The following is a 26,069-nucleotide window of genomic DNA, read 5'->3' as shown; positions in this document are numbered from 1 at the left end:
TCAGTGACTCAGAAAGTTATGAAACTAGACGATTAACATAGTAGTCAGGCAACTGCCATTTTCAGAGGAATGCCAGAAATGGCAGTCGCCAAAAAAAAGTTTTTTTTCCTACCAAGCAAACGCTCAAGCTCACATACGTCTTGGCATACTTCAGTGGCAGAAGTTTGCAGAAAGTGAGTTGGAGCAATTTGGGTCAGATCCTGGTTGTAACAAATAATCTTATTTCTATATGCTTCAACGATCGTCGTGGAAAGTATGTCGTGCTGGAATGGAAAATAAGGTGTAATGGAAGATGAGATTAATGGTGGAAGAAGTGAGAAGCTAAATGAAGCAACCAATGTTTGTGTGCGCACCAGTGTGGAGAAAAAAAAAAGATGGATGAGGTCATTGACAGGATATACAAAAAGAACACAAAAGCCCTCCTGGATTTTCATTTATGAATTATTCATACAAGCAAAAAATGTTTGCGAGCCCAAATACAAAAGTTAACAAAAGAATCTTCAAAATTTATTTCACTTGAGAAGTCCATATTGAAGCATTTGCCATTTTCTTCTGAAAGTAAAGATGGCCTTGCAAAAACAGTATTACATTTGTTTTAGGTGGATGGTAGTAGAGATGACTTGCAGGGGCGGACTGACCATTGGGGCTGTCACGTATCAGATAAGACCAGAACTGTGTGGACTGCAACAGAGGAAACCCAAATGTGTATTAGTGAAATATAATGATTTATTAAGGAAAGTGAATAATATAAATACAACCACACAGTGCAATAAATCAACCAACAGAGACCCCCAAATAACAGACAGATATGTACAATAAATGGGAAATACCAGGGTCGTAAACGATAGGCAGGCCAGGGTCATGCACAGAGGATCAGTAGATAAACAAGGGCAGTCCAGAATCAGAGATACAAGCCAGGCCAAGGTCATACATGGGGAGATCAGCAGATGGGGTAGGAACACAGGACAGGGAGAGGATGGACGGATCAGACTGCAGGGCAGGGATGATGGTAACAGGTGGGACAGGATAGGGACCAGGATCAGAAATACGGGTCACAGGTTCAGGGCACAGGAACAAGATCACAAGCAGCAGGGCACAAGGACAATACCAAGGCAAACATGTGAATGCTTGCCAGCTATTTATAGGCCTGTGATTGGCCTCAAGTGACACCTGATTGCAGGAGGTGCTGTCTGCTCCACACTGCCAGGATCCATCCGTTGGTGGACGCCAGTACTGCAGCCCAAAGATGACATAACATCAGCAGGAAAAAGCTCTCCTGACAGTTCGAAACTGCCAGGAGACACCTGCTGGTGGACCTCAGTACTGCACGGCAAAAGACAGCTATTATCAGCGGATGGAACATTTCCTGACAGGGGCACTCGGGCACTGCCCAAGGGCCCCATGCCACTAGGGGGCCTCATCAGGGTTGCCAGCCTCAATAAAACCAGGAACAGTATGTGTCTGTGTGTGTATACTGTATGTGTGTGTGTGTGTGTGTGTGTGTGTGTGTGTGTGTGTGTGTGTGTGTGTACTGTGTGGCCCCATAATCTCCTATTGCCCGGGGGCCCCATAATCTTCTATTACCCAGGGGCCCCATAATCTCCTATTGCCCGGGGGCCCCATGAGTTGTCAGTCCGCCCTTGCTTGAGTGTAAAATTAAATAAAGCAATCAGTGCTCCTGATTATACTGATTTACTTGTGATTATAGGGCTGTTTTGCCAATAGTGGTAACAAGCTCTTCTGGCAACAGGTCTTGAACCTTTTCTCTTCTATGTCGAATGTCTACGTGTCTATAGTCCGATTTACTATTTCATCTAGGCTGTTTAGTATTCATACCCCTTGAAATTTTCCACATTTTGTCATGTTACAACCAAAAACGTAAATGTATTTTATTGGGATTTCATGTGATAGACCAACACAAAGTGGCACATAATTGTGACATGGAAGGAAAATTATAAATGGTTTTCATTTTTTTTTTACAAATATATATCTGAAAAGAGTGACATTCATTTGCATTCAGCCCCCTTTACTCTGATACCCCTAACTAAAACCTAGTGAAACCAATTGCCTTCAGAAGTCACCTAATTAGTAAATAGAGTCCACCTGTGTGTAATTTAATCTCAGTATAAATACAGCAGTTCTGTGAAGCCCTCCAGAGGTTTGTTAGAGAACATTAGTGAACAAACAGCATCATGAAGGCCAAAGAACACACCAGACAGGCCAGGAATGAAGTTGTGGAGAAGTTTAAAGCAGGGTTAGGTTATAAAATAAAAATATAAATATAAATAATAAATAAAATATCCCAAGGTTTGAACATCTCACAGAGCTCTGTTCAATCCATCATCCGAAAATGGAAAGAGTATGGCACAACTGCAAACCTACCAAGACATATCCGTCCACCTAAACTGACAGGCCGGGCAAGGAGAGCATTAATCAGAAAAGCCTCCAAGAGGTCCATGGTAACTCTGGAGGAGCTGCAGAGATCCACAGCTCAGGTGGGAGAATCTGTTCACAGGACAACTATTAGTCGTGCTCTCCACAAATCTGACCTTTACGGAAGAGTGGCAAGAAGAAAGCCATTGTTGAAAGAAAGCCATAGGAAGTCCCATTTTCAGTTGTGAGGGACACAGCAAACATGTGGAAAGAGGTGCTCTGGTCAGATGAAAAGGTGCTCTGATCAGATGATACCAAAATGTAACTTTATTGCCTAAAAGCAAAACGCTATGTGTGGCAAAAAACTAACACTGCACATCACCCTGAACACACCATCCCCACCGTGAAACATGGTGGTGGCAGCATCATGTTGTAGTGATGCTTTTCTTCAGCAGGGACAGGAAAACTGGTCAGAGTTGATGGGAAGAAGTATGGAGTCAAATACAGGGAAATCTCAGAACAAAACCTGTTAGAGTCTGCAAAAGTTTTGAGACTTGAGAGGTTCACCTTCCAGCAGGACAATGACCCCAAACATACAGCCAGAGCTACTATGTAATGGTTTAGATCAAAGCATATTCATGTGTTAGAATGGCTCAGTCAAAGTCCAGACCTAAATCCAATTGAGAATCTGTGGCAAGACTTGAAAATTTCTGTTCACAGACGCTCTCCATCCAATCTGACAGAGCTTGAGCTATTTTGCAAAGCAGAATGGGCAAAATATTCCCTCTCTAGATGTGCAAAGCTGGTACAGACATACCTCCAAAAAATTGCAGCTGTAATTGCAGCGAAAGGGGGTTCTACAAAGTATTGACTCAGGGGGGCTGAATACAAATTCACGTCACACTTTTCACATATTTATTTGTAAAATAAATTGAAAACCATTTATCATTTTCCTTTCACTTCACAATTATGTTCCACGTTTGTGTTGGTCTATTACATAAAATCCCAATAAAATACATTCATGTTTTTGGTTGTAACATGACAAAATGTCAAAATTTCAAGGGGTAGGAATACTTTTTCAAGGCATTGTAATTGGTTCCTTCTCCTGCTTCTTCCTCTCACATCCTTGCTCTTCTGTACGGGGACTGCAAGAGGCTGATACTAGGTCACATTGAGGCAGGGGCGTCTTTAATATTGATTGGACCCTGGGCAAACATTTTCTACGGAGGGGCCTCTGGACTGGAGGTGGCAGTCTCCCCATGTGGTAAGCCCTGGACTGGAGGTAGCAGTCTCTCTATGGAAGTCGTCCATAGAGAGATTGCTACCTCCAGTACAGGGGCCCCTCAGTAGGGAGACAGCCACCTTCAGTTCAGAAGCCGAGACCCCTCGTATCTCCAGTCCAGGGACCACTCCTTTTGTAGGGTGGCATTAAAATGGAAAGCCCCTGAGATAGCAAATCAGTGCAGACTACAGTAACAGTAGTGCAGGAACACTGTGACCCCTGCAGTGTATTTGTTGAAGTGCCCACCTGGTGTGTGCCCTCTATGTGGTCTCATCTGAGCTGACTAAGTTGAGCCCAGTCCAACCCCCCCCTCCTCCTCCTCCTCCTCCACCCGCGAGCAGGTGCCAGTCAGGTCTGTCAGTATGGGCACAGGTTGGTATGGGGCTCTTGCTGTGAAGGGATTGGACACTATTACAGTAGTGCTCGGGAAGGGGGGGGGGTAAGAAAACAGATGGCCCCAGACTCTCAGAATGTGGTGGCGCAACAGCAGTGCCCCCAGTTGAAGTGAAGCTGTGCAGGAAGAGACAGAGGACAGGTTACTCTGACTGCTACTTCCACGGCCGGTGCCAGAGATTCTGGTCAGCTTGGCCTCAAGGGGCAGCTGCTTTGGACCCCACAATAATGTCTGGGCCCGGGTCAGCTTCCCCTTTTGCCCTGCATTAAAGATATCCCTGCATTCAGGTACTTACATTGTTTAAAAAATATATATTTAAAGATGTGGTAATCATAAGCAAGCTACATTCAACTGTGTCTATTATATATGCTTAGATTTCAGCTTGGAAACTATTATAGTCAGTAACTGCTGATCCAGAATATGGAAAACCAAACACCTAATGACGTACCTTCTGTTTTATCCTCTAAGCCAAGAAATAAGAAAAACCCTCTGTCATCAGAACAGAGGCAGTCAGATTAAATTTCAGGATCAATCAACCTCATGGCTTTGAAATATAAAAAATATAAGCACCTTTTAATAATTCTATCCTTTTCCTTAAACTCGCTTATATTACTTTTATTATATATTCAAACACCGCGAGCGGCACATCTTACTGGCCCCGCGCACAAAAGCAAAGCATATTCTACTCATTAGCCACAATGATTACGTTGCGGTGATTAGAATTTGATTGGCTTAGTGTCGGCATGAGATTTCGGTTGGTGCAAAGTCTTTGAAGTATGGAGCTTCGCTGAGGTTCTTTATATAAAAAAAGGTCGCTTCTCCCATGGATACCTACCCTGCTTCATCACACTGACACTAAACCAAAAATACAAAATGGGTCCATATACAAGAAATAACAGCTAATTGGCTCATATAGTAACTGTTTTTTATTTCTATTATGGGCCAATTCTGACATCCCTCTCATCCATGTAAAAAAAAAAAAAAATGTTTTTGCTAGAAAACTACTTAGGAACCCCAAACATTATATATATATTTTTAAGCAGAGAATAAAATGGTGGGTGTTGCATATTTTTATGTCACACGAGTGGTTTGAGAAAAAATACTCTTTAGGCTGGATTCACATGTGTAGCGATGACACTTTGGACAAGGTGTCTGTCATGTGTAAATTAAATTTTTGCCTCAGAACAGTAAAGGGGTTCTTTGACATCAGTTTGGCTGGGCTGTGTTAGAGTTCTGCCTGGTCATGTGTACAGTTAGGTGCACATGACAGGCTCAGAACCAGGCCTGGTTGGACGCTTTGGGTATCGGCTTTCCCCGGGAACCAATCAGTGGGTGTGCCGGGTCCCGCTGAGGAGTCTGGGGAAGGGAACTTAAGATGTTGCAGTCACGTGTTGAGGTTCGTTCATGAGGCCATAGCGGCCTGTTCCTGATACTGGGCCTGATATATATATATATAGCACTGACCCCCGAAGGAGCTGCTGAAATTTTCTGGGCTTATCGATTACCTCCTCCAGCTCGTACTCGTTGCCCTTGTCTAGGGGTTCCCAGGGTTGATAACCCAGTAACTGTAGAGACCGACACTTGAATTCCTTGTTAGGATTTTTATTTTGCATAAAACGGTTGAACAAACTCTCTAACTTTGGAATAGAGGGTATCAGGGTAGAGTTTAGCCAAGGTGCTTGGAACTGTTGACTTCAATAAAAATCTCTCTCTATGTACACAGTCCAGGGAACAGCCGATCGCAACTGGACTCTTTAACTGTTGGATAAATCCTTAAGTTTTGGGTTTAGCAGCCAACAGGTAATTCTAGCTTTTCAAAGTCTCTCACGCAGACTTGATTGGAAACTTAGTAACAACTGGAAGGCCGCGTACACACGGGTGGACTGTCTGCCCAACTAAGTCCGTCAGACAATCCGACAGACAGTCCGTCCTACTTTTGAATGAACGGACTTGACCACACACGATGAACAGACAGTCCGCTGAAAACTTGCACGATGACGTGTACAGCACGTACGACGGGACTAGAAATACGACGTCCAATACACTGCAATGCAACCTTTCGCCGTGTAAATCCTTTCTGAGCATGCGCCATACTTAGTCTGTCCAACTAGCCTACTCACGAGCGGACTGTCCGCTGAAACCAAGTTTGGACGGACAATATTACGGAAATTCCGAAAGACTTAGTCCGTCAGACAGTCCGCCCGTGTGTACGTGGCCGAAGGGTAGAAGTAGGAACTTTTCTTACTGTACCAGAATCTTTCAGCCGGTCTGGTGATACCGTAAGAATTGTGGATTCAATCAATGTCCATGGCAGCTCAGCTTCCAAGCTCTTACCGAGCAGCCAGCCTTGTGCGTGACTCTCTTACCGAAGAGTCCTCCCCTGGTCGCGTGTAAAGTTGCTGGGCCTCTCCAAAACCCAAGACCGCACCGGAACACCTTAGAATCCTCCTTCCAGTTACTGAGCCTTGAACTAGCCAGTTCTGAGGCTAGGAAACGGATGGATCCGCACCGCTGGTCAGGAGGATGAGGACCATGGAGTCAGCAACAACTTCTGGACCGGAACCCCGAACCATGTGACTTTGGCACCTTAAGTACCCCTTCCGGGATTACGCAGTGAGACAAACTCCCACTGATTGGTTCTAAGACAGAGATTGGTACCCAATGCCTTCTACAGGTGTACAACCCCACCTATGACCAGGCAGAACTTCTATACAGACCAGCCAAACTGATGACAAAGTACAATTTAGCACAATTATCCACAAAACTCATTACAGTTTTGGGCAAAAATTAAATTTAACATATAGCGCGTACTCGTTAGGAGTACCGGCGCTACATATATAAATAAATATGTATAATATACTTTTTGTTTATAGTGAAAAAAATAAAAACCACAGAGGTGATGAAATACCAGCAAAAGAAAGCTCTATTTGTGGGGGAAAAAAAGGATGTAAATTTTGTTTGGGAACCACGCAATTGTCAGTTAAAGCGACACAGTGCCGAATCGCAAAAAGTGTTCTGGTCTTTGGCCAGCCAAATGGTCCGGGGCTTAAGTGGTTAAGGAATTTTATATTTCTGTTGATTGCTGATGCCAAAAATTAACAGATGGATTTATTTGTTCCTGCCCCCACGGCCGTCTTTAATATGGTTTGGGCCCTGGGCAAACATTTTTTTGGGCCCCCCCCCCCCAATGCAATTTTGCTCTTCACCCCAACATCTCAAAAAACAGACACACACATAGAATTATCCCAAAAAAAACTTTGCGGACTCCCTTCACAGCAGTCCCACGGCGTCCTCCGTTCCCTTTCATGTCACAGCACTCCATTACATTGCAGCCTCTTCACATCACAGCGCCTCATTACATTGCAGACATTTTCAAATTGTAGTGCCCCTTTAAACATCACAGCACCCCCATTACATTGCAGCCATTGTCACATCACACATTCACATGTATGTGTTTTGGCCGCCCACATTTGCGCAGGCACAGTAGCCCATTCATTTGAACGGTCTGCCATGCCTGCGTTTCCTGCAGAAAAAAAAGGTGCATGCAGCGTTTTAAAATTGCAGTGGCCTTGAAATCCATTCTGCTTTTGCACCATGCGACTTACCTGCAGTTCCTGCATACATAAACTTACTGTGTTTTTAAAAGCGTGGCCTAAACATCTAAAAATGCAGCAAGTTTGCCAGTGTAGGAACTGCAGGTAAGTCACATGGTGCAAAAGCAGAATGGACAGACAGTGCTGTATTTCACTGCTTGATGGGCATAGGTGTGCGCAGCCTATTGCATGATGCATGCACCTTTTTTTGCAGGAAACGCAGGCACTACTGTGCCTGCGCAAATGTGGGCTGCCAAAACACATACATGTGAACCAGCCAGGCCCAAAATAAGCCCATTGAGCAGTTAAATGCAGACAGTAATGCCATGCACTGTAAATTATGCTGTGTACACTGTCATAAAAAATACAGCCACAGCCTCACTCACCTGGACTGCAGGTCTGGTCAGTGTTTTTTAAACTTTCTACTATTTAAATATGGCATGGGGATGGGGAGCACGAGCCAGGGGAGGAGAAAGAAGACTTACCTTGTCCTGGTAAGCTCAGCTCCGATCAATTCTCCACAAACACTGCTAGTTTCACTTGACCAGGCACCAAGCAGCATTCCAGTCCGCGCCGTGGTCTGACTCCTCCTACTGAGGCCTCCGCTCCTCAGATCGGGTACACTGTGCACGCATAGCAAGGGGCGAGGCCAGAGCGTCAGTGGAGCACAAGGCCCACCCCCCCCCCACTCGCGGCCCACTCCTTGATCGGGAAAATGCAGCACTGGCACTGCTGCACTGTGCGCGCACCGCTGATGACAGTGACAGACTGTCTATGTGTGAGGATTTTCAGCGCCAACGTGCCGATTTGCGGACGCCAAGTGGGCTTAACGGGCAGCTCTGCTTTGGGCCCCAAACAGTAATAGGGCCCTAAGCAGCTGCCCCGTTTGCCGTGCGTTAAAGACAGCCATGCCTGCCCCCAATCCTTCCTTTGCTCAATGCCTGGACCACATACCCTCATCACTGCTCTATATGTTTTCTGCTGCACCACTGGCATGGTTATATCCTTAGTTATATCCTTAGTCAGTCCTCTCCATAAATTTAGCAGAAATTTGTGCTTAAAGTAGGACTATAGGCAACACATTTTTTTCATTTTGGATAGAGTAAGTGAGGGTTATAGCCCCTGCCAGTTTATATTTTGCCATTTTTGTCCCATTGTGGAGATTCCTCTTAATTTCCTGCCCCATAGCCAAACAGGAAGTGAATGAAAATTAAAGTAATTGCCCATCCCAAAGGCCCTTAGAAGTAGCGTCCCCACTGGTAAATGTCAGGGCTGGTCTTAAACTAAAAAGTGGTGCGGTCCTGTCAAAAATGGGTGGGTCATATTTAAATTAAGGGGGTGCACGAGTTTAGTCATGCCTAGGGCAGCATAAAATCTACGTCCAATTCGCATATGTGTAAACCCAGCCTTGATGAATTTTAATGCTCAAAAACACAATATAATACCCAATTTGTGGTAAAATATAAAATATGAAGTTACGCTGAGTAAATAGATACCAAACATGTCACTCTTTAGAAAAGCGTACACCCGTGGAAATGTGTCAAACTATGGTACCTAAAAATCTCTATAAGCTACATTTAAAAATCCTTTACAGGTTACCAGTGTAGAGTTACAAAGGAGGTCTGGAGCTGGAATTATTGCTTCCACTCTGGCGTCCGCGGGGATACCTCACATTTGTGACGCAATGGACATTTACATATGCGTATGGGACTAGTGCACACGTTTGCATTTGCGCACGAGCACGGGAGGAAGGAGCTCTTTAAAAAAAATATATATATTATTATTTATTTTATTTAAAAAACATTTTTTACACTGTCTCTTTAATTTTATTTTTCAATTAACTTTATTGCTATCACAAGGGATGAATAGCATCCCTTGTGATAGCATGGGCTGAGACAAGTCCTCTTTATGGAGAGATCTGGGGTCTATTAGAAAGAAAAGTGAGTGCTGGACTTTGTAAGGGACATTAAAGTGTATGATTAATATAACTTTTTCTTTGCATAGAGTAGCAAAATGTTAGAACCCCTGTAAAGGTTTTATTGGTTCTGAAGATTTGCCCTAATTGTCCTGCTGACCATTGCACCAAGAAAGAAAATGATGGGAAATCCACAATTTTACAGTTGTCGCCAAAACAAGAAGTTACGTAAAATCGTGCAATTGGGGTGATCTGTTCTGGTGAGGACTATCTAACAGGAAAATTGCCCTCAGTTTGTAAAGACTTCCTCCTACTTCGTGTTGCATCTCCAGGAAGGGGCACAACAAAATGACAGAAGTTTTAAACCTTCCCAACTCTATCAAACACCTGTTGAGATGGATATAATATTATTTCTGCTTTCAGTGGTTGTTAAGGACGCCGAATGCTGCAGGCACCACCAAGTCCTTAGCAACCATTGATGTCACCATCCCTATTCACTTGCATGGCCAAGAATCCCCAGCTATGTAAGCAAATTAGTCAGGGGTAGTTAAAAAAAAAAGTAGGGTTTCCCCCTAAATCTTACCAGGCCCTTCTGGTCTGGCGTAGATTTTGAGGGGGAACTCCATGCAAAAATCAAGGGAAAAAAAGAGTGTGGATCCTTCCAAAAACCCATACCGGTCCATTATCTGAGCATGCTGCCTGGTAGGCCAGTTAAGGGGGCAAGCATGGGCACCCTCAAATCATGCCAGGCCACATGCCTCCAGCATGGGGGGGGGGGGGGGTTACTTTATTGATGAGAACAAATGCATCTTCCGCACAACCCTGGCCGGGTGTTTGTTGGGGTCTGCAGGCAGGAGGCGTATCAGAATCTGGAATCCTCCTTTAATGATGAGGGGGCTCAGAGATATCAGGCCCCCTATGAATGAGTAGTGGGTATTTGAAGAGTAAAAAAATCACGCATACACAGTCCTTTAATACAAAATCTCAAAAATTGTCCCAAGATTTACAGCTATCCTCAATAATATTGTCCAGTGAATCCATGTAATTTATGATGCCTGCCGAAAAAGAAAAACGCTGCCCACCAACACATAACTTACCTCCCGCCTAATGACAGGTCCAGCAGATGTCAGCTCATACTTGGGGTCTCCTTGGTGACATCATTGACCAACTATGGACATCAATGGATCACAATACTCTACTCGTCCACCTCACAAAAGTAGCCGGAGTCCAAGACATAGATCTCCAATGGTTCGCGTCCTTCCTAGGAAATCGGTCACAGACAGTGAAACTAGGAAAATTCCTCTCCGATACTCGGGCAGTCACCTGCGGAGTCCCTCAAGGCTCTCCGTTGTCACCCGTTCTCTTCAACATTTACATTCGCCCACTCCTTCAAATCATCAGATGCTCAGATCTCTGCTTCCACTCTTACGCTGACGACGCGCAACTTTATTTCCGGATCAATGGAAAAAAAGATCACCAACAACAACTTGAAAACTGCCTCAAATCAATAGAGGACTGGATGACCACTAACTCCCTCCAGCTGAACGAATCAAAGACAGAGCTTCTTATCTTACACCCAAATCATAATCCCGCAACCAAAACCTCCTGGTCTCCACCAACCGTCTTTGGGCAGACTATCTCCCCAAAGACCAAAGCGAAGAGTCTCGGGGTTATTTTAGACGCACAAATGTCAATGGATGCGCAAATAGGATCTGTAGTCAGTCGATCTCACCATCTGCTGCGCATGCTTCGCAGACTCATCCCTTTTATCCCAAAGAATGACAAAGCAGTGGTAGTTGGAACAATCATTAATTCACGACTGGACTACGCAAACTCGCTTTACATAGGATTACCACAATATCAACTTGCGCAATTACAACTGATCCAAAACACGGCGGCAAGGCTGATAACAGGAAAGAAACCCTGGGAATCCATCTCTCCTTTGCTGAGGAGCTTACATTGACTAACCGTAAAAAATCGGATCACGTTCAAGACCCTGTGCCTCACCCACAAATGCGTGCATAGAGAAGCTCCGCAATACCTAATGGAGAAAATAAATCATTACACACCAAACCGCAGTCTTCGATCAGCCAACAAAAACCTCCTCCTCGTGCCCAAAGCCCGGTATAAATCCAAGGGGGATCGGAGATTCGCTGTCCAAGGGCCTCGGCTATGGAATGCTCTACCAATCAACATCCGCCTGGAAGAAAATCACCTGGCTTTTAGGAAAAAACTCAAGACCTTCCTCTTTTAGCAGATGATCAAAGCTCGCCACAGCGCCTAGAGGCGATTCAGTTCGTATTTCATTCATTCATTCATTCATTCAATGTTGGCATGTGCATCCCAGTAACTTTAATGGGGTCACTCATTCTAAACAAGCTCTTCATGGTGTTGCTGAAAAGTCAGATTAAGCAGGCAACTAATGTAACATTATAACTGAGATATCCACCTCCCGCTCCTCTTCTTGTTTTGTTCTCCAATAGTATGGCAGAATTCTTCCTGCAATGTTAATATGTTCTCTCAGAAAACAATTAATAATCAATAAGGTGACAGTGAATAACAAATACAGATCCAGAACATCTCATGCTGCAGACAGAGAAGGTTATGTGGGGCCAAGCTGACCAGACGGATGCACAGATCATTTCCAAGCCTACACTTAACATTATATTCTTGTTGTGTAAAATCTCATACGTCACGTACTGTGTTTAAAGAGGAACTTCAGTCTACTCACATAATTTGTAATAAAAACATCTTTTCCATTCTGGAGCTTCCCTCCAACCACTTTGCATATTATTTTATATATACTGTAATTCTGTACTTGCCAATTATGCTGCAGGAATCTCCCTCCACTGAGTCTGGCTGCAGCCATTTTAAATGTGGGCAGCTGAAGCTGCTGCCTGTTCACTTCCTGGATTTACGCACAGAGGCACATCTCCAGCTCTGCAGCTCTCATTGGCACTCTTATGACTCATCCTCCCTCCCTTCCTGGCAAACTCTCACAAGAGTGAGAGAGAGAGCTGTGTATGATGTTATAAGCCTAGGCTAATGACCAGACAAGAAACAGGAAGTGGGCTGTATAAGGTATTTACTGGCAGAGAAAAAAATGTTTTACTATCCAAAGCTAAAACAGCAAGGGCAGAAGATTTAATAGATGGAAAGATTAATAAAATGACTGGAGGTCTGCTTTAACAACATACAGTACAGCGTAGTTACTATGACACCTTTTGTATTTGCAAGATGTATAGCGGTTTTGTATATCTGTGTATAGTCTCTTTGTTTACTATAGCAAAGGTAAAAAAATATATATATACATATATAATATATATATATATATATATATATATATATATATATATATATATATATATATATGTATATATATATATATATATGTATGTATATATATATATATATATGTATGTATATATATATATATGTATGTATGTATGTATATATATATATATATATATATATATATATATATATTTTAGTCAAGTAAATATAACATAGTGCATATATTGTCTATTTTCATAAAAACCTAGGATTCTTTGCTGAAAATTGGTGGACAGGCTGTGGCCCTCAGGATCACCTCACCACTGGACTGATGGACACAGAGGTCAAGATGTGGAGGCAGATCAATAGCAGCAGAAAATACAGTAGCTAGGTCCAGGCAGAGGCTGAGGCAGGTGGCAGGCAAGAGAGTAGTATAGTCCAGGCAGAGACAGGCAACAGGCACAAGAGAAGTCAGGTCCAGGCAGAGGACAAAGCTAATGGGAGACAATACAGTGGTCAGGTCCAAGCAGAGGTCCAGGCAGGTGGCAGGCAAGAGGAAAGCCAGGTCCAGGCAGAGGTTGAAGCAACCAGAAGGCAAGGGAGTAGTCAGGTCCAGGCAGAGGTTGGAGCAGGCAGCAGGCAAGAGAGTAATCAGGTCGAGGCAGAAGCTGAGGCAGGTGGCAGGCAAGAGGCTAACCAGGTCAATGCAGAGGTTGAAGCAAGCAGCAGGCAAGAGAAAAGTCAGGTACAGGCAGAGGTTGGAGCAGGCAGCAGGCAAGAGAGTAGTCAGGTCTAGGCAGAGGCAGGCAATAGGCAAGAGAATATCAAGTCCATGTAGATGTCAAGGCAGGCAGCAGGCAAGACAATAGTCAGGTCCACTCAAAGATCAAAGCAGATAGCTTGCAAAAGAGCAGATTAGACAATCCAAGCCAGCAACAGGCAAGCAACAGCAGGTTCAGTATTATAGGAATCTAACTCTAGAGTAGCTGGTGAAAGGACACAGCACCAGCCACTTCAAAGGCTGGTTCGAAAATACCCTTCTGGTCAGAGAACATGCCCAGTATCAACAATGTGCGCTTATGCACGCTGATGCATGCACATACAGGTAGCCTAGAAAACCTGGAGATCTTGGAAATTCTTGAAAGCCCGGAGGTCCTAGAAATCCTGAATGTACTGAAAGTGTAAGTACTGCAACACCCAGGTTTTCCTTGCGGCACTACACCTCGGTGTTACACTCTCTACCCTGATGTCAGGGGCTGACTACAGCAACTTGCCAACTTGCAGGCATGCTGCACACAGGAGGATGACAACACTAACCCAACATATGTAGCCTATGGCTAATGTAGTCACCCTACCGGGAAGCACACAGGGATGACAGAAACAATAGGTATCGTATTAAAGCAGGCATATGCAATTAGCGGACCTCCAGCTGTTGCAGAACTACAAGTCCCATGAGGCATAGCAAAAATCTGACAGCTGCAAGCATGACACCCAGAGGCAGAGGCATGATGGGACTTGTAGTTTTGCAACAGCTGGTGGTCCGCTAATTGCATATCCCTGTATTAAAGCTTTACTAACATCAGTAAAAAAAAAAACTTGCAGTATTATATTTATCAAGCACAAAGGGAGCTTTGTATAGAAATTAGGTATTTGGGTTTACATGCATTTTAATGGTATGCATTATATGGAATAGATTTAAAGGATCATAGTATATTGTTATCTGTAATATATGTATCCAATGGTCTCTTATGGGAATACAGACAGATGAACCATTCTATGTCCCAATCAATATAAATAAAAAGGCAGGTCTATAGTAAATGTGTCTACTAAGGTATAGTGCTACATTATGGGCTATGCTGAACACATTAAAAATATTGCTAATGCTGTGAAAGATACCCCATTATTGTACATGTGTAGGTTTCGTCAACGTCACTTCTGTTGCCATGGCAGCAAATGATATTGGCAGGAAAAGAAGCCATTGTAGATTTTTTATTTTTTTGGAAGAGAATATAATCTGCAGTCATCTAGACATCCAAGGGTCTGTGTTCTTAGAAAATGATATTACAGCATGTTAACCTAAAACATATAGTATCTCATGCCATGGTTAACCCCCCATGATTTTTTTTTTGTTTTTTTAAAAGTAATGCATAGTAGTTTTGTACATTTTTATATATTTTTTTTTTCTTAAGGTTAGTAAAAAAAAATACAAATTGTAAACATTTTTTTATTTGCCAGAGAGATATGACGATTTGCATATTATTTTTTGTCATTCTCTTCTGAGCCAGCAGATGGAGCTTTAGGTTTCCTCTTAAAATTTCCAAATATTTTCAACACACACAAGGGGATCGCTTTATACAAAAAATATTGCATAGCCATTTGTCTAGCGAAGTATATACCGACATTCCTTAATTCATGGCAAAGAATTTCCAGAGCACTACTGGTTAGCTAAGGAGACAGATGAAGCAGCCTGCCTTGATGATCTATTTATTTCTTTAAACTTTGGAAGGAGCCATCCGATTAGGGATAAATACATTTTGGGGCCTGTTTATAAAAAAAATTTGATAGCATTTGTCCAGTGATTCTGCATGTACATTCTTTCCATGGAAATTGGATAAAAGAGAATGCTCCTTAGGAGTGGTGGCTGGTGCTCAAAAATTTTTTTTTCTTGGGGGGAGGGGTGCAAACAAACTGAAAAATACTGGAAAAGAAAACATAAATTGCAGCCTCACTGTGCCATCAAATGCAGCCACTGTGCCCTAATTGCAGCCACTGTGCCCATCAATTGCAGCCACTGTGCCATCAATTGCAGCCACAGTGCCCGTCAATTGCAGCCATGGTGCCATCAAATGCAGCCACTGTGTAATCAATAGTAGCCACTGTGCCATCAGTTGCAGCCACTGTTCCCATAAAATGCAGCCACGGTGCTATCAAATGCAGCCACTGTGTAATCAATTGCAGCCACTGTGCCCATCAATTGCAGCCACTGTGCCATCAATTTCAGCCACTGTGCCCATCAAATGCAGCCACAGTGCCCATCAATTGCTGCCACTGTGCTATCAGTTTAAGCCACTGTGCCCATCAAATGCAGCCACAGTGCCCATCAATTGCAGCCACTGTGCCATCAGTTGCAGCCACTGTGCCCATCAAATGCAGCCATGGTGCCATCAAATGCAGCCACTGTGTAATCAATTGCAGCCACTGTGCCCATCAATTGCAGCCACTGTGCCCATCAATTGCAGCCACTGTGCCATCGATTTCAGCCACTGTGCCATCGATTTCAGCCACTGTGTAATCAATTGCAACCACTGTGCCCATCAATTGCAGCCAATGTGCCATCAATTTCAGCCACTGTGCCCATCAAATGCAGCCACAGTGCCCATCAATTGCAGCCACTGTGCCCATCAAATGCAGCCACTGTGACCCTCCCCCCTGCTCACCCACCTGCTCACTGTCCGACCGGCACTTACTCCGTCTTGGTGGAGGGTCAGGCAGCAGGTGATGGCGGCGAGCTGTGGGACGGGCAGCAGTGAGCTGTATCCTCCATGCGCCTCTTCTTTCTTCCTGCTAGGCATTCAATAGGAGTGCCTGTCCTTTCAGCCAATCAGGTGATGGGTATCAGACCCACGCTTCCTGATTGGCTGAGAGGAGTTCCATGTTAGAAAAGCAAATATTCACTTGCTTTTCTAACACACCTAGGTGGGCTCCGAGCGCAATGTTCTGCGCGCCGATGCCGCTCTATTTTGAAGCTTATTAGAGCCTATGGCTCTAATCAGGTGCTTAAAAAATCCTAAAAGGAGCTGAACGCTTGAATAGGGGGTGACTGCCGCGGCCATGGATAGATTCATGCTATGCATAAATCTATCTATTATGCATAAAGGGGGTTGGCGTCATAGAGAGGGTGACACTCGTTTGCCTTTAATGAATGGGCCACCACTGTTCCTTAGGCTATTTTCTCTTCTGAATAAATGTTCTTTTATTATGAGCAGTAGTAAAATACTGTATTATGGTCATCAGATGGAGCTGAGGAGCAAAGGAAATACATAATTCTTTGTAACAAGAGGTACAATGTAACAATTAGAATACACTAAAAAGAATTAGCAAATAAATGTAACATTAATTCTTAGTAGCATTTTCTAGAATTGTTACATTCTATCTCTTGTTACAACAAATTATGCATTTCCTATGCTCCTCGGCTCCATCTAGTGGCCATAATGTGGTATTTTACTAATGGCTATAAAAAAAGAACATTCATTCAGAAGAGAAAATAACCTAAAGAACATTTGCTTTTACCCAATTTACACAGAGAGAATTTTTCATGTAGATTCACAGGACAGATAGCTATGCAATTTGTTTTTATAAATAGACCCCAAAGTGTATGATTCATCTCTAGTTAGATGCCTTCGTCCAAAGTTTTAAAGAGACAAACAGAGCCTCAAAGCAGGCTGCTTCCACTGTGCTGTCTCTTTAGCTAATCAACAGTGCTCTGGAGATTCTTTATCATTTATTAAAGAATGAGATATACGTACAGTATCTAAAAATAAAGAATGAGGTATAGGTATGTAAGTGTATTTTTAAAACTTTAAAAAGCAACTAAAACAAAGCCGACCTGATGTTACACTCCCCTGATGTTTAAAGAGTCAGGTTGGGGAATCCAGCTCCAAAAGGGTGACACTTTCATAATGGATGTTGGGGAAGGAGGGAGACACTACCTGCTGCCTGCCTTACATATGCAGTAGATAGACATCGCTTTCAGAGGGTGTTTGACAGGAAGCGAGGAGGCATTATGTTGCATATTCACCATCTCTTTTAACCTCTAAAAGGCTGCACCACAGTGCCGCAACCTCTTGCATTGTATGCAGGGGTGGTTGCAGTGCAGCACCATTCACTTGAATTGGTTGTGTTTGGCATGCATCATGGGCAGGGGGTTTAAATGTACAACCCTGTCTGCTGCCTTGCAGCTTAAAGGGGTAGTAAACTGACAGAAAAATAAAAAGCAATGTTCCCTCCTGCAGGATTAAGTAATACTGTACTAGTTTGCACTACAGTAAGACAGACTTACCTGTACACGGTGCCCTCCAGCGCAGTGCTGTCACAGTTCCTTGATGCTGCCATCTTCACATGGTCTTCCTTCTGGGTTCGTGGGCTCTGGCTGTATGAGTGTCCAGGGCCGCGATGACATAACTCCCATGTACATGCCATCCTGTCAGAGCGCATGCGCCAGTGACATCACCGGCTGCTGTGTGTGAATATCTCCTAAATCAGGGGTGCCCTACTGGGGAGCCCTCTGATGTGGCTCCTGCTCTGGGATGGCGGGTCAGCAAGCCTGGAACGCGGGATGCCGATCCGCCATCTCAGAGATTCAGTGTGAATGCAGCTGTAGGTATAGGAAGCATGCAACTGTGGAGCAAATCCGCATAAGCCGATGCATCCTGTATAGTGCCAGCTTCTGTCACTGGCAGAGTGATGCCAAATGTACTCCACCTGGGACAGCAAAAGGACGCAATACCTGAATGGAAGACAGTCTATTAGTAAAATCACAGTGTATATATGGGCATTATCTCTTCTGCAGTGCTTACTGCATACCTCCCAAATGTCCCTGATTTCAAGGGACGGTCCCTCTTTTGGAGCAATGTCCCTCTCTCCCTCATTCCTCCTCATTTGTCCCTCATTTTGGTCTGATCCATAGAGTTGTATATATAATGCACTACTTATCTATCAAAAACTGTTTTCCAGTGCTAAACATTTCATTCAATATCTAAATTGCTGCATTTGTAATTTCTAAAAGCCAATATAAAGAAATAGTAGCAGTAAAAAAAAAAACTTTTTTGTACAATTCTCCTTTAATTGGACGTGGCAGGGGTGTGTCCTATGCCTACGTACATTTACTAGCAGGTGTACCTCATTCCCATTTCAGAAAGTTGGGAGGTATGTTACTGGGCTGCTTTCAAACTGATCCGCAGGTACAGGGAGCAGTGGAGGCCCGACAATAAAGGGTGCATGGCGCGCTGCCTCCGCTATCCATGCGTCCAGCACCCTGATCTACATATCAGAGCACCGGACCATGGATTTCAGTGCGGCGTGGGTGTTTTTTTGAAGCATTCGATTAGAGCCAGAGGCTCTAAGGCTACTTTCAGGCTGAGGCGCTGGGCGTGCTGGCGGTCAAGCGGCGCTATATTTAGCGGCGCTTTACTGTCGTTTTAGCGACGCTTTTTGGCCGCTAGTGGGGCAGTTTTAACCCCCGTTAGCGGCCGAAAAAGGGTTAAAACCGCCTGCAAAGCGCCGCTTTGCAGGCAGGTTTGAGCGCTGCCCCATTGTTTTCAATGGGGAGGGGAGCTTTAGGAGCGGTAAATACACTGCTCCTACAGCGCTCCAAAGATGCGGCTTGCAGGACATTTTTCTGCATCCTGCAAGCGCACCGCTCCAGTGTGAAAGCCCTCGGGCTTTCACACTGGAGAGACAGCAGCGGCTGTTTGAGGGCGCTTTGCAGGCGCTATTTTTAGCACTCTAGCGCCTGCAAAGCGCCTCAGTGTGAAAGGGGCCTTATAGGCTTCAGAAAAGGGTGGCCTCGGAGCACAGTGCATTGCGCTCCGATCCCACCCGGTTGTATGACGATAGCAAATTCATTTTCGCTATTTTTCGCGCTAAAGTTCCTCTCCGCCAAACTGGAGGCAGGTCATTAAACCTGTTTCCCGATTGGTCAAAGCGTCAGGCGATCCTATTGGATGAGAAAGGCTAGACACAGGAAGCGCCACCTTAGTGTAGTATGTTAAATGCAATTTATTAGCAAGGTAAGTAATGTACTTACAAGAAATAAGTTAAAAACAGGCTCATCTGTATGGGGTGGTGTTGTAGGTGTAGTCCGACATCTGAGACAAGTGTTCACAGGTATGGCAGATGTATAGAGCTGCAATCTGTCCTGTGGCCACCAAAAGTCAGCCTGGGCTGTCGTGGAACGCAAGGAGATGACATCACCAGAAGCAGAGAAACACCAAGGGAAGAACAACTGGGTAAACAAGGCTATATGCTCGGAACATCAGCTCCTACTACAGGCCTCATCCTATTGGATGCCTAGTGCTTTGGCGGAAGAGGAGACGCAAGCTTGACACAAGACCCAAGCTTGAGGAGCAGGCACCAGAGCCGCCACTGCCCACACTCCAGGAGAGGAGGAGAGGAGACCACAGCCCCGCCACATGAGCTGGTAAGTGCCAGACTGCCCACAGGGGGGTGCTGTCAGTGCCGCGCTGCCGGGGGGGGGTGTTGTTTGTTTGCCACCCCCCCAAAAGTAGAACCCACCAGCCGCCACTGGCAGGGAGTGCGCCTGCAAGTTACCTGCACTGTGCCATAGACTTCTGTTATTACCTGCAGGTTTGGTGTGCTTTCTTAAAGTTCACTACATCTGCAGGATATAAGAGAAGTCTATGGCAAAGTGAATCTAATCCGCAGGAAAGCCGCAGGTGCACTACGCCGCACCCACAGTGTGGGTAAACCGCAGCGCATCATTGTGAAGCAGCTTTAGGCTCTTTTCACACGATTGGTCCGATTGGGCCTGCCTGTCCATTTTTCAGGCAGACCCAATCGGACCCTCCATTCACCTCTAAGGAGCGGAAAATGTAACCAGACTTGTGCGGGGATCCGTCCCTTCCGTCTGGGCGGATCCGATAAGAGGGCCCATAGAGTAGAGCGGGCTGTGTCCATGTCCACTGTGCATATGCAGAGCGAACATGGATCTGTCAACCGCCCACTCCGCTCATTGCGGCCCGTGACCGCTTACCAAGTCGCTTAAGTGGCCCTCGCTCTTCAAAAGTTTGGGCAACCCTGTGCTAAACAGGGCACGCCAGGAGATATTCACTGTACCTACAGGTAAGCCTTACCTGTAGGTACAAGTTCAAAAGTGGATTTAAATTCCACTTCAAGGGGAAGCAATTAGGGGCAGTGAAACATGTCCCCCCTCCACCCTCACCCATATTGCCAAGTGTATATGAGTCCATACAGCCTCACTCAACCAGTAGGAAAGAAAAACATTTCATAACAGTTTGGTGACTTCAGTTTATTTCTTATAAAAGAATGCTGTCTTAGGATCCAAAATTTCTCCAAAATCCAAGTAATGAATAAATTGGCCAGTCCACAGGAAGGATGCATACGAAGCCAAATAAAATGGGATGCAGCAAAATGGATTTGATTGGCTCCAAGGGGGAGCATTAATGCTGAGTATTATGTTTGCTGTGGGACAGTTCTCTGACCTTTTCATACATAAGGATATACTCTTGATTAAATGTGTCGGGTGGAGGACACAGAAACTTTGAGTCATTAATGGTCTCCACAAGTGACGGAGATTTGATACCTGGACTGTATCATCCAGTTCATATAAGTATAGTCACTTAGGATGGAATTGCTTTGTCATAGATTCAAGAATGTGTTTTCCACTGCATAGAGAGCCCCAAACATTCAATTAATAGTCAGAAAATAATAAAGACCAGTAGAGAATAAGATCCTCAATATATCATCCCACTCATATTGATTTTAATGTTTAAAGTGAACGTGGCGTATCTTAAAACTTTTCTAAGATAACGTCACATACCTGTATAAGGAGCTGGAGATGATACGGGCAGCTTCTTGCCTTATATTCATCCAAGCAACCCTGAAAGTTGAGACAGGGACTGCTGAGGCAATGGACAGGCACAGGTGGCAGGAAATTGGAACTGCGGACGTAAACTTGAGACTGCTGGTGTCCGGTAAGCAGAAGCACTGCGATGAGTATCTACACATTGCAGGTGTTCCATCAGAATCGGCGACCCATCAGATTAGGTAACGGAAGTGATGTTCCGTCAGATGAATCCTTAGTGGGCATGCGCAGGTTTGCTGATCTGATAGAACACCTGCAGTCATAAGATGCCAGGGGACATCTTATTACACCCAGCTGCATCTTGAATTTCATAGTAATTTTACCAATAAAGTGAGCGTATATAAATAAACATAGTATATTCAGATCTGTTACATTTTCAAAGCGTAAAGGTTTAGCACTGAGCAGCTTGGGGTGTACCAACATGGCCTCCGCCACCTTCCTACTGCTGGTGCCCAGCTTCTTTCAAAATGTAACATTAAAAACATGCAGTACTGTCCATCAAAGATCCTTCATTTGTGCATGTGTTGCAAGTAATCGCCTTTCCAAATAGAAACATGGCCATTGAGTATTCAAAATGGAGGCATGGCCATTGAGTATTCCAAATGGAGGTATGGCCATTGATTATTCCAAATGGAGGCATGGCCATTGAGTATTCCAAATGGAGGCATGGCCATTGAGTATTCCAAATGGAGGCATGGCCATTGAGTATTCCAAATGGAGGCATGGCCATTGAGTATTCCAAATGGAGGCATGGCTACTGAGTATTCTAAATAGAAGCCCCACTATTCTTTATTCTAAATGGGTGCAAGACTATTGAGTATTCTTAATGGAGGCACTGCTATGGAGAATACTAAATTGAGGCATGGTTGGGTATTCTAAATGGAGGCAAGATCACTGAGTATTCTAAATGAAGGCTCAGCTATTGAGTATCCTAAATGGAGGAATGACTATAGAGTAATCTAAATGAAGGCATGGCTATTGAGTATTCTAAATGGAAGCATGGACTATAAGTGCAGTAAAACCTTGGATTGCAAGCATAATTTGTTCCAGAAACATGCTTGTAATCCAAAGCACTTGTTTATACAAGCAAATTTCCCCATAAGGAATAATGGAAACTCAAATTCCTTCCACAACCATTTATTCATAGGTCCTTCAGTTTATAGTCCATATAAAAAGATCATAGCAATGTGACCAGGTTGTGTAACCATAAAATGTCCATCCACAAATGGAAGCCTCCACAAGGGGATTAGAAGCAAAATCCAGCAGGAGCTACAGAGTATAAAAGAGAAGAGAGGAGCCTGTGTAGCAATATGTGACTAAAGGTTTACCTTCATTAAATGTAACCATATTGCTACACTTAGAGGCGCCTCTCTTCTCTTTACTACACTGTTGTGGCATGATGAAACTTGTATATCAAGACATTGCTTGTATATCAAGTCAAAATGTATTTAAAAATGTTGCTTTTCTTGCAAAACGCTCTCAAACCAAGTTACTCTCAAACCAAGGTTTTACTGTATTCTAAACGGAGACATGGTTATTGATGATTCTTCTAAATGGAGGCATGACTATTGAGTATTCTGAATGAAAACACAACTATTAAGTATAGTAAATGTCGAAAAATATAGTATTCCAAAGATAGTTACATAGTTTGTTTGGTTGAAAAAAGACCATCCAGTTCAACCCACAAAAAAAAAATATACCAAAACACACACAAATCAAAAACCTCCATATACACAATCCTATACCCACAGTTGATTCAGAGGAAGACAAAAATAAAAAAAAACAGTAAAGCATGATCCAGTTTGCTCCAGCACGGAAAAAAAATCCTTCCTGATCCCACAAGAGGCAGTCAGATGTTCCCTGGATCAACCTTACTGATAAATATTAGTATCCACTCATATTTTGTGCATTTATAAAAGAATCCAGGCCTTTTTAAATCAACCTACTGTGCTGGCCTGAACCATGTGGAGATAAAATCTCTTTTACTCCAGATGTAAAGAGTGCCCCCCTTGTCCTATCTGATGACCTTAATGTGAGTTACTCAACACCAATTTCACTATATGTATCACTAATGTATTTATACATGTTGATCATATCCCCCTTAATCTCCTCTTCTCAAGAGAGAATAAATTCAGTTCCTCCAATCTTTCCTCATAGCTGAGCTCCTCCATGCCTCTTATCAGTTTGGTTGCCCTTCTTTGCACTTTCTCCATTTCCTAGATATCCTTTTTGAGAACTGGTGCCCAAAACTGAACTGCATATTCCAGATGAGGTCTTACTAATGATTTGTACAGGGGGGCAAAACGATATCTCTCTCTCTGGAGTCCATATCTCTCTAAATACATGAAAGGACTTTGCTCACTATGGAAAATGGAGCTTGGCATTGCATGCTATTATTGAGCTTATGATCCACCAAACCCTCCAGATCCTTCTCCACTATGGATTCCCCTCAGTTGTACTTCCCCTAGTGTGTATGATCCATGCATATTCTTATCCCCTCAGTGCATAACTACATTTATCAACATTAAACCTCATCTGCCACATAGTTGCCCAATTAAACAGTGAATTGAGGTCAGCTTTTAAGTTGGAGACATCCTTTAAGGACGTTATTACACTGCATAGCTTGGTGTCATCTGCAAAGACTGAAATAGTACTTTAAATCCCAGACTATAAGACTTTTGAGCATTGTAAATGAAGGCACAGCTATTGAGTATACTAAATGGAGGCATGGCTACTGAGTATACTAAATTGAGGCTCAGCTATTGAATAGTCTAAATGGCGATACGACTATTCAGAATTCTAAACGTAGGCACAGCTATTACATATACTAAATGAAGGCACAGTTATTGAGTATTACTGAGGCAGCACATTTACCTTTCAGCCGTGGAAGTGGATCATGCCTGCAAATCAAGAGTTAGATGTTATAAATATTGTATAACCCAATTACCCCAGTAAGCCAGTACTGAACGGCCGGCCATACGAGAGAGCTGGGAATCAGAGAAAGGATGATTCCCTTGATAAATGTGTCCCTCTGTGTGTTTAATGACTGTCATCTATTTCCTGAAATGGACATCATTATGGCAGGAAGCTGGGCGCAAGCCATGCAATGCTTCTGCACTATATCTCTTAACAAGACAACTCACTCTCATGTCTCATTTCCTGCCAGAAAAGAATTTGTACTCAAAATACTATTTAAAGGTCAAATCTAATAATTGTTTGCTATGGAATAGCAATTAATTTCTAATCAAACTGTGCTGAAATAAAAAAACTTAAATTAATAAAAGTTTATTGTATGTCAAAGGATGTTTTAAAGAGACACTAAATGCTGGTTTATGGTATACAAAATAAAAAAATGTATTTAGGTATTCTTTTTTTTTTTTTACTGCCATTTAAATGCCATATAGTTCTGTGTGCGTTACTGTCAGTTTAACGCCATATAGTTCTGTGTGCGTTACTGCCAGTTTAACGCCATATAGTTCTGTGTGCGTTACTGCCAGTTTAGCGCCATATAGTTCTGTGTGCGTTACTGCCAGTTTAACGCCATATAGTTCTGTGTGCGTTACTGTCAGTTTAACGCATATAGTTCTGTGTGCGTTACTGCCAGTTTAGCGCCATATAGTTCTGTGTGCGTTACTGTCAGTTTAACGCCATATAGTTCTGTGTGCGTTACTGCCAGTTAAATGCCATATAGTTTTGTGTGCGTTACTGCCAGTTTAACAACATATAGTTCTGTGTGCATTAATGTCAGTTTAACGCCATATAGTTCTGTGTGCGTTACTGCCAGTTAAATGCCATATAGTTATGTGTGCGTTACTGTCAGTTTAACGGCATATAGTTCTGTGTGCGTTACTGCCAGTTTAACGCCATATATTTTTGTGTGCGTTACTGCCAGTTTAATGCCATATAGTTCTGTGTGCGTTACTGTCAGTTTAACGCCATATAGTTCTGTGTGCGTTACTGCCAGTTAAATGCCATATAGTTCTGTGTGCGTTACTGCCAGTTTAACGCCATATAGTTCTGTGTGCGTTACTGTCAGTTTAATGCCATATAGTTTTGTGCGTAATTATGTATTCTTAACTAAAAAAAAGTTCCTTCTATTGCTCTCTGCCTCCTCCAAAACTCCAAATTTCTTATTTTTTTTTTTTTTTGCTGCTGTGATCTGACTTCCTTTTAGAGGGTGGCTATGTTAATTCTCCATGGTCCCACTGTGTGTATGAAGATAGCCATACTCTCTTTCCCACTCTTGAGGTGGGCTAGGGGATTTTTAGTGTGCATAGAGCGGTGCATATGATCGCAACTAACATCCACTGCTTATTGCAAACAATCTGAAGTGGAGAGGTTTGGGAACTCACAGAGGATGTTACAAGGAGGCAGAACAACTTAGAAACGATTTAATGAAAAATAGATTACAAGGCCATTAAAGTGGTTGTTACCCCCCAAAAAAATGGATCCTGTTCCCTTTAAGCATGTTATACAGCACAGTGCTTGTGCTGTGTAATTTTGCCCCCGTATCATATAAAATACCTGGTTGATCCTGCCTAGTTCTGCCCTCTGCCCTTGTAAACTGACCAGTTTATGTGCCTCTGTCATCCGCAGCAATCTGCAGCTCTCCTTTG

The 26,069-nt window shown here is 43.5% G+C and overlaps 1 protein-coding gene and 1 long non-coding RNA gene across 3 annotated transcripts in view; one reads left to right on the top strand and one right to left on the bottom strand.

Annotated features, from left to right (window-relative positions):
* ACYP2 (acylphosphatase 2) overlaps positions 1-26,069 on the top strand; it is a 232,738-nt gene that overhangs the window by 68,683 nt on the left and 137,986 nt on the right. The gene's annotated exons all lie outside the window — the stretch shown is intronic.
* On the bottom strand, positions 486-24,439 carry LOC143987067 (uncharacterized). Its single transcript, XR_013276590.1, has 2 exons — positions 24,328-24,439; positions 486-681 (listed from the first exon to the last, which is right to left on the bottom strand). It is a non-coding gene; the product is annotated as an uncharacterized LOC143987067 (long non-coding RNA).

The sequence above is a fragment of the Lithobates pipiens genome, unplaced genomic scaffold (assembly GCF_037356315.1).
Source record: "Lithobates pipiens isolate NorthernLeopardFrog02 unplaced genomic scaffold, aLitPip1_a1.2 Scaffold_18, whole genome shotgun sequence".
Classification (NCBI taxonomy): domain Eukaryota; kingdom Metazoa; phylum Chordata; class Amphibia; order Anura; family Ranidae; genus Lithobates; species Lithobates pipiens.
This window is presented reverse-complemented; position numbering and strand designations above follow the sequence as displayed.